Here is a 15,412-nt window from a genome sequence, read left to right as displayed (position 1 = left end):
TTTCTGAGACGGAGTCTCGCTCTGTCACCCAGGCTGGAGTGCAGTGGCCGGATCTCAGCTCACTGCAAGCTCCACCTCCCAGGTTTACGCCATTCTCCTGCCTCAGCCTCCCGAGTAGCTGGGACTACAGGTGCCCGCCACCTCACCCAGCTAGTTTTTTGTATTTTTTAGTAGAGACGGGGTTTCACCATGTTAGCCAGGATGGTCTTGATCTCCTGACCTCGTGATCCGCCCATCTCGGCCTCCCAAAGTGCTGGGATTACAGGCTTGAGCCACCGCGCCCGGCCTGATCCTAAAAGAATACAAAAAGCAACGCAAACTGATGTGAAGCGTCCACCGCCACCTTGAGCAATGGCAGCTCTGGGGCTGAGGAAGGTCAGGGCAGGGGATGCCACCCACTGCTGCCCCATCCCCGGGGCCTGATCAGGCAGGAGGGGGCCTTTCCTGACCCTGAATCCCTTGGAGGCAGACCCTCCTCCTGAGCACCATCTGGTATGGACCCTCTACTCCTGCCCCAGCCCCCATGACAGCCTTGGACCCTTCTGTTCCTGCTGCTGGGACATCCCTTCCCTTTGATCTCAGCCCAAGCAAAACTGCCTCTAGCACCATTCCGGGTTTCCTAAGCAGCCCTTCCCAGCTTTGGCCTTACTTATTGCCGGTCAGGCCTGGGGGCAGGTGTGGGTGTGAGGTCTTGGCCCCTGAATCTTCAGGGTCATATCTGGGGCCTGCCCTGAGAAATTACACAACCTGTCAGCTGAAGGAAACCACAGGCCTGGTTTTGTTTTCTCATCTCTGAAATGGGGAAGCTCTCCTGCAGGCAGTGCCTAGGCCCAGGGTAGACAAAGGGTTTCCATGCCACAGACGGGGCAGCTGCTGGAGCTCCTACACAGTGGGACACGTGAACGGCGCCTGCTGTGTGACCTGGGGCCCACGACAGTCACTGGATGCCTCTGCAGAAACGGTGACTGCCTCTACTCTAGAAGATTCTACTGAGGCTTGGCTCAGTGCCTGGCTTGTGTGTGTGCCATCTAGATCAAGCATTATTATGCTAATGATCATATCCAAAAACTCAGCTCAAGCATTATTATGTTAATGATCTTATCCGCCCCTCTCTCCCCCCTAAAGAAAAAGAACTGGGCAGCTCAAGGCCGCTTCTGTGGGTGTGGCTGGTGGTCACTTCAAAACAGTTGGGTTTGCAAAATAACCCGAGGAGAAGTTACAGAGCTTAAGAAATCCCCCAAGTTCCCATGATCCTTGCTTCCCTTTCCAGTCGCCCTTGGTGCCCTGTACTGCACTGTGGTACTGGACAGAAGAACTGTGTTTTCCAGGAAGACTCGGCCAGGCCGTGTTTCGGGTCTCTGGATTCAGATCCCAGGAGTCCTGACCAGAGAGCAGGTATGCGGGTGTGGGGAAGGGCTGCAGAGGACTCAGGTCCACACGGACCCTGGGTCAGGTGATCCGCATAGTAATATAAACAGGGACTGACCCTCAGAAAACAATGGCTGGGCCAGGTGCAGTGGCTTAGGCCCATAATCCTAGTACTTTGGGAGGCGGAGGCAGGCGAAGTTTGAGACCCAGCCTGGGCAAAATGGCAAAACCTCCCATCTACAAAAAAAAAAAAAAAAAAAAAAAAAAAAAAAGGCCAAGTGTGGCGGGACCTACCTGTAGTCCCAACTACTAGGGAAGCTGAGGTGGGAGGATCGCTTGCACCTGGGAGGTCAAGGCTGCAGTGAGCCGTGAGCCCCACTGGACTCCGGCCTGGGGGACGGAATGAGACCCTATCTCAGAAAAACAAAACAATGTCTGGCACTTGGGGGGCCAGCAGGTTAGAGCAGCTGGTCGTGTATTGCCAGTTTACCTGACAGTGACTCGAGAGCTGAGAACTGGGCACACGGCACATTGTTGGGATATCTGAGGCCTGAAGGCGCTGATGAGCAGCCACCAGGTCAGCAAGTGCGGGCTGGGTGGGGCCCGCAGTTCCAACAAACACTACAAAGTCCAATCCTGTGGCTTCGGCCGCCTCCCCCAACTCCCCGGGTCCTCCAGCCTGTGGGGTGCGAAAACCACCACTTCCCGGTCCCCCTCGAGGAGCCCCGGGCCACCAGGGCCTCCCTCCACGGCCAACCCTGGGATCCCAGGCGTAGACCCGAGGCCGTTGGTGGGCGTGCAAGGCGCACCTGGCCGCTAGAGGTGGGCGTGAGGCCAAGCGCGATTCCCCCAGGCGCAGGGCCGCCCTTCCTGCCTCGACGGACAGCCCCGAGGGAGCGCAGCGCCGCCGCAGCTGCTCCAAGATTCGGTTCCCGAATCCGGCTCGGTCCACACCGTGTCACAGCCCGGTCATTAGGGAATCAGCGGCGGGCGGGGCCGGCTCTCGCGGGGCACCTGCGCTCCCCTGAGCCGGCCCACGTGGTCCGGGAAGTCCCGCCCGCGGCGGCGGTGAGGGGGGCGGGACGCCGGCCAAGGGCTGGGGTCAGAAGGTCGGGGGAGCCTAGGCGTAGACGTGGCGGGCGAACCGGGAGGCGCCCTCCGGACGCGGCAGGTGAGTGGGGACGGGAGCCGGGGGACGCCCCCCTCGGGGCGGCGACCCCTGCCAACCCGAGTCGCGGACGCCCGCCTCTGTCCCCGCTGCCCGCCTCCACTCCCGGCCCACCGCTCTCCACCGCGGTTCGCCCTCGTCCCCACCGCCCGCCCCTTCCCCGCCACGTCCGCCGCCTCCCGCCCGCGCGGGGTATCCCGGCGCGAGTGGGACCGGGCGGACCCGCCGGACGGCCCACGTGAGCGGCGGCGCGGCAGGGCGCGTGCGTGGAGGGGGCGCCTGCGCACTGGGCGGGCGCGGCGCGTTGCTGCTCGGCGGCGCCGGCGCCGGGGTCCGGGCGGCCATGGGGCAACGGGCGGCCGGGCCGCCGAGGGCCAGGTAGCCACGGCTGGCGGCGGCGGGGCGGCAGGGCCTGCGGGTTCGGTCCGGCATGTAGACGCCCCCGCAGGCGCCCGCGGCAGCGAACGGTGAGTGAGTAGCCCCGGCCCGCCGTCCGCCTGGGGTCGCCCGCCGCCTGGGGTCATCGCTGCCCGGGAGCGCGCGGCCGGGCGGGGAGACACCGGGCCGGCCCTGCCCATCTGGCCTGCGGAGGACGCCGTGGAAGCGCTGCCGGGCCGCCGCTCCGTCCCGAACGGGGCGCCAGCACGGCCCAGGGCGAGGCTCGGCCTTGGGGACGGGTCTGAGAGAGGCCGCTGTCCGGCCTGGCTCTCCCGGGCGGAGAAGGTGGGGCCGTCCAGCCCGGACCGCGCTCGTCGGTCGCCGCTGCGTGGGCGGCCAGGCCATCGGTGTCCGGCCTTCCGTGAGTGGTTTCAGCAAGCAGGAGGGGTCTTTGACTCGTGAAAGCTTAGAGGGGCCCAAACCTAGTGGGAAAGTAGAATAAAGGGTTCTAGACAGCAGTATTGGCATGGGGTTCTCTAAATAAACACATCTTTGATTTAGTGCCCAGTACTTGCCAGAAAATTCCAGTAGTCTATGGTGATGTTCCTACAGGCGGCTGCCGTCCAGTAGCCCAGGTGTCAGCACCGGCCTTGAGCTCTCGGTCATCGTTTTCTTTCTTAATTGTGGGAACAGGGCGTGCCCAGCTCCCAAGGCCTGGTGGAGTTTTCCTTCCCAGGCCAAGGACCACCCCAGCCCTCCCATTCCTCCTCCCGAAGCAATTCTGAGTAACAAGTTATTTTTCCTTTCTTGTTTTGGAACACACTAAGTTTTACATTCAAAAGTTCATTATTCTTGGCTCTTGATGGGAAAACATTTCAAAACTCTTCCTGTGTTCCGTGTCTCTCTGACTGCCTTAGTTGGCCTGAAACTGACATGTTTGCCTTAATAAGTTTTATTTTCCCCCTTCTTATGTCATCTGGTCTAACAAGTAAGTTACTTTAACATCTTGCTAGATAATTCCCTTCAAGTACTGAAATTCCCCTGAACACTGTCCTCCCAAGCCTCTGGGACTTTCTTGCCCGCTTGGAACTTCTGTGTATGGCCTGTTTCTTCTCAGCAGTAGCTTCACTGGGACTTTTGCAGCCACTTCATGGCGTTAGCACGCTGGTTCCCAGCTACTTGAGGAATCACAGGTGCCACCGCTGTACCCAACAAAATAGCTTCATCATTTGGAGGTGTCCCCTCGAGGTGTTTCTGTGTGTATATGTGTGTGTGTGTGTTAGAAACTGGCCTCACTGTGTCCCCCAGGCGTGTTTATAGTGGCATGATTATAGCTCACTGTAACCTCAAATTCCTGGGCTCAATTGATCCTCCCACCTCAGCCTCCTGAGTAGCTGGGATTACAGGCCTGCACCACCACACCTAGCTGATTTATAAAATTTTTGTAGAGAGAGAGTCTCACTGTGTTGTCCAGGCTGGTCTCAAACTCCTGCCCTCAAAATATCCTCCTGCCTCCACTTCCCAAAGTGCTGATCTTACAGAGGTGAGCCACTTTGACCAGTAGTTGTGTGTATTTTTTTTTTTTTTTTTTTAGGTGGAGTCTAGCTCTGTCACCCAGGCTGGAGTGCAGTGGCACAATCTCGGCTCACTGCAGCCTCCACCTCCCGGGTTCAAGCGATTCTGCTGCCTCAGCCTCCCAAGTAGCTGGGATTATAGGCGCCCACCACCACACCCAGCTGATTTTTGTATTTTTAGTAGAAACGGGGTTTCACTGTGTTGGCCAGGCTGGTCTGGAATTCCTGACCTTACGATCCGCCCACCTCGGCCTCCCAAAGTGCCGGGATTACAGGTGTGAGCCCCGCGCCCGGCCTCACTTTCTCGGCCTCCCAGAGTGCCGGGATTGCAGGTGTGAGCCGCCGCGCCCGGCCTCACTTTCTCGGCCTCCCAGAGTGCCGGGATTGCAGGTGTGAGCCGCCGCGCCCGGCCTCACTTTCTCGGCCTCCCAGAGTGCCGGGATTGCAGGTGTGAGCCGCCGCGCCCGGCCTCACTTTCTCGGCCTCCCAGAGTGCCGGGATTGCAGGTGTGAGCCGCCGCGCCCGGCCTCACTTTCTCGGCCTCCCAGAGTGCCGGGATTGCAGGTGTGAGCCCCGCGCCCGGCCTCACTTTCTCGGCCTCCCAGAGTGCGGGGATTGCAGGTGTGAGCCGCCGCGCCCGGCCTCACTTTCTCGGCCTCCCAGAGTGCCGGGATTGCAGGTGTGAGCCGCCGCGCCCGGCCTCACTTTCTCGGCCTCCCAGAGTGCCGGGATTGCAGGTGTGAGCCGCCGCGCCCGGCCTCACTTTCTCGGCCTCCCAGAGTGCCGGGATTGCAGGTGTGAGCCGCCGCGCCCGGCCTCACTTTCTCGGCCTCCCAGAGTGCCGGGATTGCAGGTGTGAGCCGCCGCGCCCGGCCTCACTTTCTCGGCCTCCCAGAGTGCCGGGATTGCAGGTGTGAGCCGCCGCGCCCGGCCTCACTTTCTCGGCCTCCCAGAGTGCCGGGATTGCAGGTGTGAGCCCCGCGCCCGGCCTCACTTTCTCGGCCTCCCAGAGTGCCGGGATTGCAGGTGTGAGCCGCCGCGCCGGCCTCACTTTCTCGGCCTCCCAGAGTGCCGGGATTGCAGGTGTGAGCCCCGCGCCCGGCCTCACTTTCTCGGCCTCCCAGAGTGCGGGGATTGCAGGTGTGAGCCGCCGCGCCCGGCCTCACTTTCTCGGCCTCCCAGAGTGCCGGGATTGCAGGTGTGAGCCGCCGCGCCCGGCCTCACTTTCTCGGCCTCCCAGAGTGCCGGGATTGCAGGTGTGAGCCCCGCGCCCGGCCTCACTTTCTCGGCCTCCCAGAGTGCCGGGATTGCAGGTGTGAGCCCCGCGCCCGGCCTCACTTTCTCGGCCTCCCAGAGTGCCGGGATTGCAGGTGTGAGCCGCCGCGCCCGGCCTCACTTTGACCAGCCGTTTTGTTTGTTTTCTTTGAATTCAGAGTTGGGTTTATGTTCCCTGAGTCAGTTGGCAGCCTGCTGTGTGGTTCCAAAACAGCATTTTCTTCCTGAAACAACTGCTGTAAGCAGTTAGATTTCCAGGCTAGCACAGAATCCTGTTTGATTCATAAATGCTCATAGGGTGGCCCAGAAAGTTGGCCAAGTCAAGAGCAGTTCTTGTGGAGTGGAGGCGGTGAACAAATAGGGGGAAAGTGGCGCTTGTGATGAAAACGGAAAACAATAGTTCATTTCATTGAGCTTCCCACTTGAGGAGATGTAGGTCTCACTTGGAGAATTAAGAGGCAGGTGGGTGTTTGTGGGAGTTGACGGCCCTGCATCTGGATTACCTGCAGTCTTCAGGTGTGTTAGGATGACAGCAAGAGGGAGCGTTGAGCACACAAGCCCAGCACCTGTGGGGAGGCCGTGTCCTGGCAGGAAGGTGCAGGGCTTTCTCCAGCAGCTCCACTTTCTAGTCCATATATACCTGTTGACAGTCACCACCTGGCTTCAGCTGTTCTGGACAAGTGGGTGTCAGTAATGCTTTAGCTCGTAACCCCAGGATTTCATTTCTGCTCTCTGTGCTGGGGGCTTATCATTTGCAGTCTTTCCTGGCCCACAATTGGAAAGGTTCAGGCATGGGAATGGGGAAGTGAATAAAATGTGTGTTCTTCAGACAGATGGTGAAAAGTGTTCAGAGAAAAGGCGAAATAGAGCCAGGTGGGATGTGAGGATGCCACGCAAACTTTGTGCAACTGGAGAGGTGAGGTGGTGCCTGGCCTCACCATTCAGAACTGCACAGACCCCTGTTTCCTTCAGCTCCTAAGTAGGTGGAGCCACATCTAAAGAAAGCCCCCTTCAGACCTGTAATCTGCTTAGGTTTAATGAGGTCACAGGGTCAAGCCCTGTGGTCACATGGCTGTAGCACTTTCCAGAAGGTGTTTCTCAATTTATATACTGCCAGTGTGCATGCCAGCACTGGGCATTGTTTACTGGGGGGGGATGAGATGGGTAATTTAGTGGGCAGTAAGTTTTTTCCAACTCAGGGTTAACTGAGGTTGTTTCCGCATTTCTGTTACTAAATAAATTTTCCTTTTTCATTTAGTGTTTCAACAAATATTGATTGAGTTCTTACATGGGAACGAACTCATGTATATTATGTTTGTATTTGTGTGTGTGTGTGACTTTTGTTCATGTTCTTTGCACATTTATTTATTGGCATCTTAATGTTTTCCTTGCCACTTTGTATAAGTTCGTTATGAATATTTTGTTATTGTGCTCTAGTACTGTTTTCTAATAAAACTTCCTAATACAGAGGTTTTTTGTTTTGTTTTTTGTTTTTTCTTTTCTGAGGTGGGGTCTCACTCTGTCACCCAGGCTGATCATGCAACCTCTGCCACCTGAGTTCAAGCGATTCTCCTGCCTCAGCCTCCTGAGTAGCTGGGATTATAGGTGCCTGCCACCGCGCCCAGCTAATTTTTTTGTATTTTTAGTAGAGACGGGGTTTCACCATCTTGGCCAGGCTGTTGTTGAACTCCTGACCTCATGATCTGCCCTCCTCAGCCTCCCGAAGTACTGGGATCACAGTCGTGAGTCACTGTGCCCACCCTACAAAGGTTTTTTAAAATTAGATTCATGCTGTGAGGAATTTGAATGCACTTTGGTGGTGCAGCTAGCATCATGTGTCCTTTTAAAATATTTAACATCTCAAACAAACGAATTAAATGTCAGTCCTGATTCGCTGTTGTCAAAAAATACAAAAAATACACTGGTGGCTGGGCCCAGTGGCTCACGCCTGTAATCCCAGCACTTTGGGAGGCCAAGGTAGGTGGATCATCTGAGGTCGGGAGTTTGAGACCAGCCTGACAAACATGGAGAAACCCCTCCATGTTGAAGAATTAAGAGGCAGGTCTCCACTAAAAAATACAAAATTAGCTGGGAGTGGTGGCGCACTGCCTGTAGTCCCAGCTACTCGGGAGGCTGAGGCAGGAGAACCTGGGAAGCAGAGTTTGCAGTGAGCCGAGATCACACCGCTGCACTCCAGCCTGGACAACATCAGTGAAGCCCCATCTCAAAAAAAAAAAAAATACACTGGTTATGGTATTGGAGATGCCTATTAAATATATATGTGTGTGTGTGTGTATATACACACACACATATACATAAGTGAAGATAATTGTTTAAAGTTGGTTTTAATATTGTTTTATAAATTATCTTACTGCTTAGTCATCAAATTGATCTTCGCAAATAAATATGAAGAGAGCTTCTCAGCTGGGTGCAGTGGCTTATGCCTGTGATCCCAATGCTTTGGGAGGTCAGTGCAGGAGGGTCACCAGAGCCCAGGAGTTCAAGATCAGCCCGTTCAATGTAACGAGACCCTGTCTCTACAAAAATTTTAAAAATTAGCCAGACGTAGTGGCACATGCCTGTAGTCTTCGCTACGTGGGAGGATCCCTTGAGCCTGGGAAATTGAGGCTGCAGTAAGCTGTAATTGCACCACTACACTCCAGCTTAGGTGACAGAGCAAGACCCTGCCTCTCAGTCTCTCTCTCTCTCTCTCTCTCACACACACACACACACAAACACACACAAAGTAGCGCTTCTAGGTAATGTAGCAGTAATAATAATACATGTTTTTTTTTAACATTTTGTAATTTTGAATGGTTTATTTTTTATTAATGTTTTTGTAGCTACGGGGTCTTGCTGTGTTGCCCAGGCTGGTCTCCAACTCCTGACTTCAAGTGATTCCCCTGCTTTGGCCTCTGAAAGTGCTGGGATTACAGATGTGAGCCACCGTGCCTGACCTTTATTAACTGTTTATTTTGAAATCTGCTGGGTGCAGTGGCTTACATCTGTAATCCCAGCACTTTGGGAGGCCGAGGCGGGCAAACCACCTGAGGTCGGGAGTTGGAGACCAGCCTGGCCAATGTGATGAAACCCCATCTCTACTTAAAATACAAAAATTAGCCAGGTGTGGTGGCAGGTGCCTGTAATCCCAGCTACACGGGAGGCTGAGGCAGGAGAAGTGCTTCAACCCTGGAGGCGGAGGTTGCAGTGAGCCGAGATCGCGCCACCGCACTCCAACCTGGGGGACAGAGCGAGATTTCGTCTGGGGGAAAAAAAGAAAAAAAAAAGAAATAATCAGAGACTAATTCATAGGAAGTTGTAAAAATAGTACAGAGAGACTCCTGTGCCCTTCACCAGCTCCTTCTCTGTTAACATCTTTTTTTGTTTTTGTTTTTGTTTTTGAGACGGAGTTTGGCTCTTGTTGCCCAGGCTGGAGTACAATGGTATGATCTCGGCTCACCGCAGCCTCCACCTCCTAAGTTCAAGCAATTCTCCTGCCTCGGCCTCCCAAGTAGCTGGGATTACAGGGGCCAGCCACCAAGCCAGGCTAATTTTGTATTTTTAGTAGAGATAGGGTTTCTGCATGTTGGTCAGGATGGTCTCAAACTCACACCCTCAGGTGATCCGCCCGCCTCAGCCTCCCAAAGTGCTGGGATTACAGGCATGAGCCACCGCGCTGGCGCTTGTGTTAACATCGTACACCTCCATACACCTCCGTAGTACAATGTTAAAACCAGGGAATTGAAATGCTGCTAACTGAACTATCGACCTTATTCAGGTTTCACCAGTTTTACATGTGTGTGTATGTGTGTGGCTCTATGCAGTGTTACCTCATAAATTAATTACATAACTATCACCACTAGCAAGACCCAGAACTGGTCTTGAACTCCGGAACTCAAGCGATCCTCCTGCCTCGGCCTCCCAAAGTGCTGGGATCACAGGCATGAGCCACCACACCCAGCTGTATTTTCATTTTCTTAACAGTGTTTTGGCTAGGCACAGTGGCTCACGCCTGTAATCCAAGCACTTTAGGATGCTGAGGCAGAGAGATTGCTTGAACCCAGGAGTTCGAGGTCTGCCTGGGCAGCATGGCAAAACTTAATCTCTACAAAAAAAAAAAAATTAGTCAGGCGTGGTGGCATATGCTTGTAGTCCCAGGTACTCAGGAGGCTGAGGTGGGAGGATTGTCTGAGCACAGTAGGTAGAGGCTCCAGTGAGCCATGATTGCACCACTGTTCTCCAACCTGGAGACAGAGTAAGACCCTGCCTGAAACAGAAAAAAAAACAAAGATCAGTGTTCCATTAAGTATAAAAGATTTTAAACACCACTAAGACTTTTTCCAGCTGGGTGCGGTCGCTCACGCCTGTAATCCCAACACTTTGGAAGGCCAAGGTGGGAGGATCACTTGAGCCCAGGAGTTCGAAACCAGCCTGTACAACATAAGGAGACCCCATCTCCACCCAAAAAACAAAACAAAAAAAATTAGACCCTATCTCCACCCAAAAAAAATTAGCTAGGTGTGGTGGTGCATGCCTGTAATCCTAGCTACTTGGGAGCCTGAAGTGAGAGGATTGCTTGAGCCTGGGAGGTTGAGGCTGCCGTGGGCTGAGATCACACCACTGTACTCCAGCCTGGGCAACAGTGGGAGATCCTGTCTCACAAAAAAAGAAAGAAAAAGACCAGGCATGGTGGCTCACGCCTATAATCCCAGAACTTTGGAAGGCCGAGGTGGGCAGATCACAGGGTCAGGAGTTAACCCCGTCTCTACTGAAAAATATAAAGCATAAGCCAGGCATGGTGGCGGATGCCTGTGATCCCAGCTACTTGGGAGGCTGAGGCTGGAGAATCACCTGAACCCAGGAGGCACAGGTTGCATTGAGCCGAGATTATGCCTTTGCACTCCAGCCTGGGCAATAGTGTGAGACTCTGTCTCCAAAAAAAAAGAAAAAGAAAAAAATTCCAATGCTTTCTCCTAAAAAGTTTTGTAGTTTTAGTCCTCACATTTAGGTCTATAATCCATTTTGAGTTAATATTTGTATTTAGTATGAGGAAATGATTGGGCTTCATTCTTTTAGACATGGCTGTCCAGTTGCTGAGAACTATTGGGTGAAAAGATGATCCTCTCCCATGTTGAATCACCTCAGCACCTGTCAAAAATCCATTGACTGCGTGTGTGTGGGGGTCTGTGGCATCTGCCTCTGGGCTGGCTGTCCTGTTTCCTGGGCGTGTGTGTCTGTTTTGATGCTGCCACGCTGTCGGGTTCCCATAGTTTTTCAGCAAGTCATGAAGTTAGCCATCCATGTTTGTTCTTCAGTTTTTTTAGCTGGTCTAGATACTTTACATTTTTATGTGAATTTGATCAGCTTGTCCTTTCCTTTAGAAAAGCCTGCTTGGGGCTGGGCGCGGTGGCTCAAGCCTGTAATCCCAGCACTTTGGGAGGCCGAGACGGGCAGATCACGAGGTCAGGAGATCGAGACCATCCTGGCTAACACGGTGAAACCCCGTCTCTACTAAAAAATATAAAAAACTAGCCGGGCGAGGTGGCGGCGCCTGTAGTCCCAGCTACTCGGGAGGCTGAGGCAGGAGAATGGCGTAAAACCCAGGAGGCGGAGCTTGCAGTGAGCTGAGATCCGGCCACTGCACTCCAGCCTGGGCGACAGAGTGAGACTCCGTCTCAAAAAAAAAAAAAAAAAAGAAAAGCCTGCTTGGATTTTGATGGTTCTGTTTGGTTAACATTTGCAGATCAATTTGATGAGAACTAAGATCTTAATATTGAGTCCTACAATCCATGAACATGGTATGTCTCTCCATTTATTTAGATTTCCTTTGATCTCTGTCAGCAATATATTGTAGTTTTCAGTATGCAGTTCTTACATGTCTTTTGCCAAATATATCCCTACATATTTTATATTTTTAATGATATTATAAATCACTTAATTTTTTAAAGACGAAATTTCACTCTTGTTACCAAGGCTGCAGTGAAATCGCAGCTCACTGCAACCTCCACCTCTCAGGTTCAAGTGATTCTCCTGCCTCAGCCTCCCAAATAGCTGGGATTACAGGTGTGTGCCACCATGCCTACCTAATTTTTTTTTTTTTTTTTTTTTTTGAGACGGAGTCTCGCTCTCACCCAGGCTGGAGTGCAGTAGTGCGATCTCAGCTCGGTGCAAGCTCTGCCTCCTGGGTTCACACCATTCTCCTGCCTCAGCCTCCCGAGTAGCTGGGACCACAGGTGCCCGCCACCACGCCTGGCTAATTTTTTGTGGTTTTAGTAGAGATGGGGTTTCACTGTGTTAGCCAGGATGGTCTTGATCTCCTGACCTCGTGATCTGCCTGCCTCAGCCTCCCAAAGTGCTGGGATTACAGGCGTGAGCCACTGCACCTGGCCTAATTTTTTATATTTAATAGAGATGAGGTTTCACCATGTTGGTCAGGGTAATCACAAACTCCTGACCTCAGATGATCCACCCACCTTGGCCTCCCAAATTGTTGGGATTACAGGCGTGAGTCACCGCACCTGGCCATAAATTATAGTGTTTTTTTTTTTTTTTTTTTTTTTTTTTTGAGAGAGAGTCTTGCTCTGTCGTCCAGGCTGAGGTGCAGTTGTGGGTTCTCTGTTCGCTGCAAGCTCCGCCTCTCAGGTTCACGCCATTCTCCTGCCTCAGTCTCCCAAGTAACTGGGACTACAGGCACCCACCACCAAGCCTGGCTAAATTTTTGTATTTTTAGTAGACACAGAGTTTCACCGTGTTAGCCAGGATGGTCTCAATTTCCTGTTGTCTGTTGCTAGTATATAGAAATACAATTGATTTTTGTGTATTGAAATTGCCTCCTGAAACCTTGCTAATAAACTCACTCATTTATGTTTTTCTACATAGAAATGTCATGTCATCTGCAAGTACAACTTCACTTGTTCCTTTTCTTACTTTGTTTAACAGACCTACATTCTATGCCAAACTTTTCTGTCACTGTACCTTTTATTTTTTTCTTATGTTATTGCACTGGCTGTGGCCTCTAGTATAGTCCTGAATAGGAGTATTATACCAGACGTGTTTTTGTAGGTTCTGGTTTTCATTGAATTTTTCATAGTTTTTTTTTTTTTTTAATTGAGGCAGAGTCTCACTCTGTCACCCAGGCTGGAGTGAGTGGTGCAATCTCAGCTCACTGCACCCTCTGCCTTGCGGGTTCAAGCAATTCTCCTCTTCTCTTACCTCAGCCTCCTGCACAGCTGGAAGTAAGGTGCTTACCACCACTCCGGCCTATTTTTTGTTTCTGTTTTTGTTTTTGTTTTTTTGAGTGCTGGGATTACAGCAAGAGCCACCATTCCCAGCCATGATTTTGTATTTCTGGTCTCAATCTCCTGACCTCAAATGATCCACCCACCTCGGCCTCCCAAAGTGCTGGGATTACAGGTGTGAACCACCATGTCTGGCCGAATTTTTCAAGTATTTGGATGAAACACTGGTATGTCTTTTTTTTTTTTGAGACGGAGTTCGCTCTGTCGCCCAGGCTGGAGTGCAGTGGCCGGATCTCAGCTCACTGCAAGCTCCGCCTCCCGGGTTTCTGCCATTCTCCTGCCTCAGCCTCCTGAGTATCTGGGACTACAGGCGCCCGCCTCATCACCCGGCTAAGCCTGGTATATCTTAAGCTGGGAAGATACTGACCCACTGGAGCAGTGCTGTCAATTCTCGCTAAACGTTGGAATCCTCCAGGGAGCTCTTTAAAGTGCCAGTGCCTGGGCTGTGCCTTCAGGTTGTCATCATTCAGCCTAGAGGGCACATAGGAATTGGTTTTGTCGGAAACTCTAAGGTGATTGTAAAATGCAGCCAGAGTGATAACCAGCTTTTTGGGTATTCAGAGAACCCCTTGACTTTGACCTTAGCATAGGGCCCACGGTCTTGTCCATAGTTCCGGAACTTTCCTTCTGCTCACCTTGCCATCATCTCACATATTTTAGTTGTTTTATTTAGGCTACTGTAACAAAGTGCCACAGGCATGGGGCAGGGGGTGCAGAAACAAAGAAATGTTTGTTCTCACAGCTTTGGAGGCTGAGTGTCCAAGGTCAGGGTCCCAGATAATTTGGTTCATCGTGAGGACTCTCTTTCTCACTGTAATGGCCATCTTCTCTGGCTTTACTTTTGTGTCCAGTGCGGGTGGGAACAGAGGTGCGGAGAGAACTCTTCCGATGTTTTGTTTTCTTTTTGTTTTGTTTTGTATTTGAGACAGGGTCTCTACTGCCTCGGCTGGAGTGCAGCAGCACAATCACAGTTCACTGCAACCTCAAACTCCTGGTCTCAAGTGATCCTCTTGCCTCGGCCTCCAAGTACCTGGGACTACAGGCATGCACCACTCTGTCCAACTCTTTTTGTTGTTTTTTTTTCTTTTGTAGAAGCAGAATCTTGCTGTGTTGCCCAGGCTGTTCCTGAACTCCTGGCCTCAAGTGATCCTCTTACCTCAGCCTCCCAAAGCCCTGGGATTACAGGAGTGAGCCACCATGCCTAGCCTGGTGTCTCTTCTTACAATGATGCTGTTTCTATCTGATCAGACCCCACACTTACGACCTCATTTTTTCTTTTTTTTTTTTTTGAGATGGAGTTTCACTCTTGTGGCACAGGTTGGAGTGCAGTGGCACAATCTCCGCTCACTGCAACCTCTGCCTCCTGGGTTCAAGCATTTCTCCTGCCTCAGCCTCCCAAGTAGCTGGGATTATGGCGTCTGCTACCACTCCCAGCTAATTTTTGTATTTTTTAGAGACGGAGTTTCACCATGTTGGTCAGGCTGGTCTCGAACTACTGACCTCATATGATCTGCCCGCCTCAGTCTCCCACAGTGTTAGGATTACAGGTGTGAGCCACCGCGCCCAGCTGACCTCATTTAACTCCTTTCTTAGAGGCCTACCTCCATATTCAGCCACACTGGAAGTTAGGGCTTCAATGTAGGAATTTGGGGGGATTGCCGGGTGCAGTGGTTCACACCTGTAATCCAAGCACTTTGGGAGGCCAAGGCAGGAGGATCACCTGAGCCCAGGAGTTTGAGAGCAGCCTGAGCAACACAGAGAGACCCTGTCTCTACAAAATAAAAATAACAAATAAATTAGGGGAGGATACATTCAGTCCATAATGCCACATTTATCCTTTTTAATGCCAGAATCTACCTTGTCCTGAGTTTATTAAGATTTATCTTCTTTAATGAGAAGGTGTGTTTGGCTTTATTTTATGTGTTTAGCCTCTATTGAGTGATTTTCTGTTGTTTCCATGCATGGCCCCTCTTCTGTTCTTCTGAAGCTTGTTTTATTCTATTTCTGGCTTTATTGAATTGAGTGCTCAGTTCATGTTCCCAGGGGTTGTGACCCAGCTTTGATGGGACTGAACCGACCCTGGCTGCTGTTTATGTCGCTCTGACCTTCTGGATGTTCCAGGTGTTGGGTCCGATCTTCACTTGGATCCCTGAGCTGCTTAAGAGAAAGTTCAGAAACTTCCAAGTGGTTGAGGGCTTTTCTTTGTTTCTACTTTTATCTCTTCCTGGTTTTATTGTATTGTGGTCAGAAGATGAGGTTCTAGGCTGGGCGTGATTGCTTACGCCTGTACGGGAGTCCGAGGCAGGCAGAGCATTTGAGGTCGAGAGTTCTAGACCAGCCTGGCCAACATG

The 15,412-nt window shown here is 52.1% G+C and overlaps 1 protein-coding gene across 6 annotated transcripts in view; it reads left to right on the top strand.

Annotated features, from left to right (window-relative positions):
• Positions 1–1,157: 1,157 nt before the first annotated feature.
• NADK (NAD kinase) overlaps positions 1,158–15,412 on the top strand; it is a 30,195-nt gene continuing 15,940 nt past the window's right edge. For 2 of the 6 annotated variants that reach the window (XM_010352572.2, XM_030942200.1), the window contains exon 1: positions 1,158–1,395. The gene's annotated coding sequence lies outside the window, so the exon portion shown is untranslated. Of the gene's footprint in view, positions 1,396–2,399; positions 2,540–2,807; positions 3,004–15,412 lie in introns of those variants that run through there. The other 4 variants (XM_030942201.1, XM_010352576.2, XM_010352573.2 and 1 more) reach the window with 3 other exon arrangements.

Source organism: Rhinopithecus roxellana, chromosome 12 (assembly GCF_007565055.1).
Source record: "Rhinopithecus roxellana isolate Shanxi Qingling chromosome 12, ASM756505v1, whole genome shotgun sequence".
Classification (NCBI taxonomy): Eukaryota; Metazoa; Chordata; class Mammalia; order Primates; family Cercopithecidae; genus Rhinopithecus; species Rhinopithecus roxellana.
Note: the sequence above shows the minus strand (reverse complement) of the source record. Positions and strands in the feature narration are given on the sequence as shown.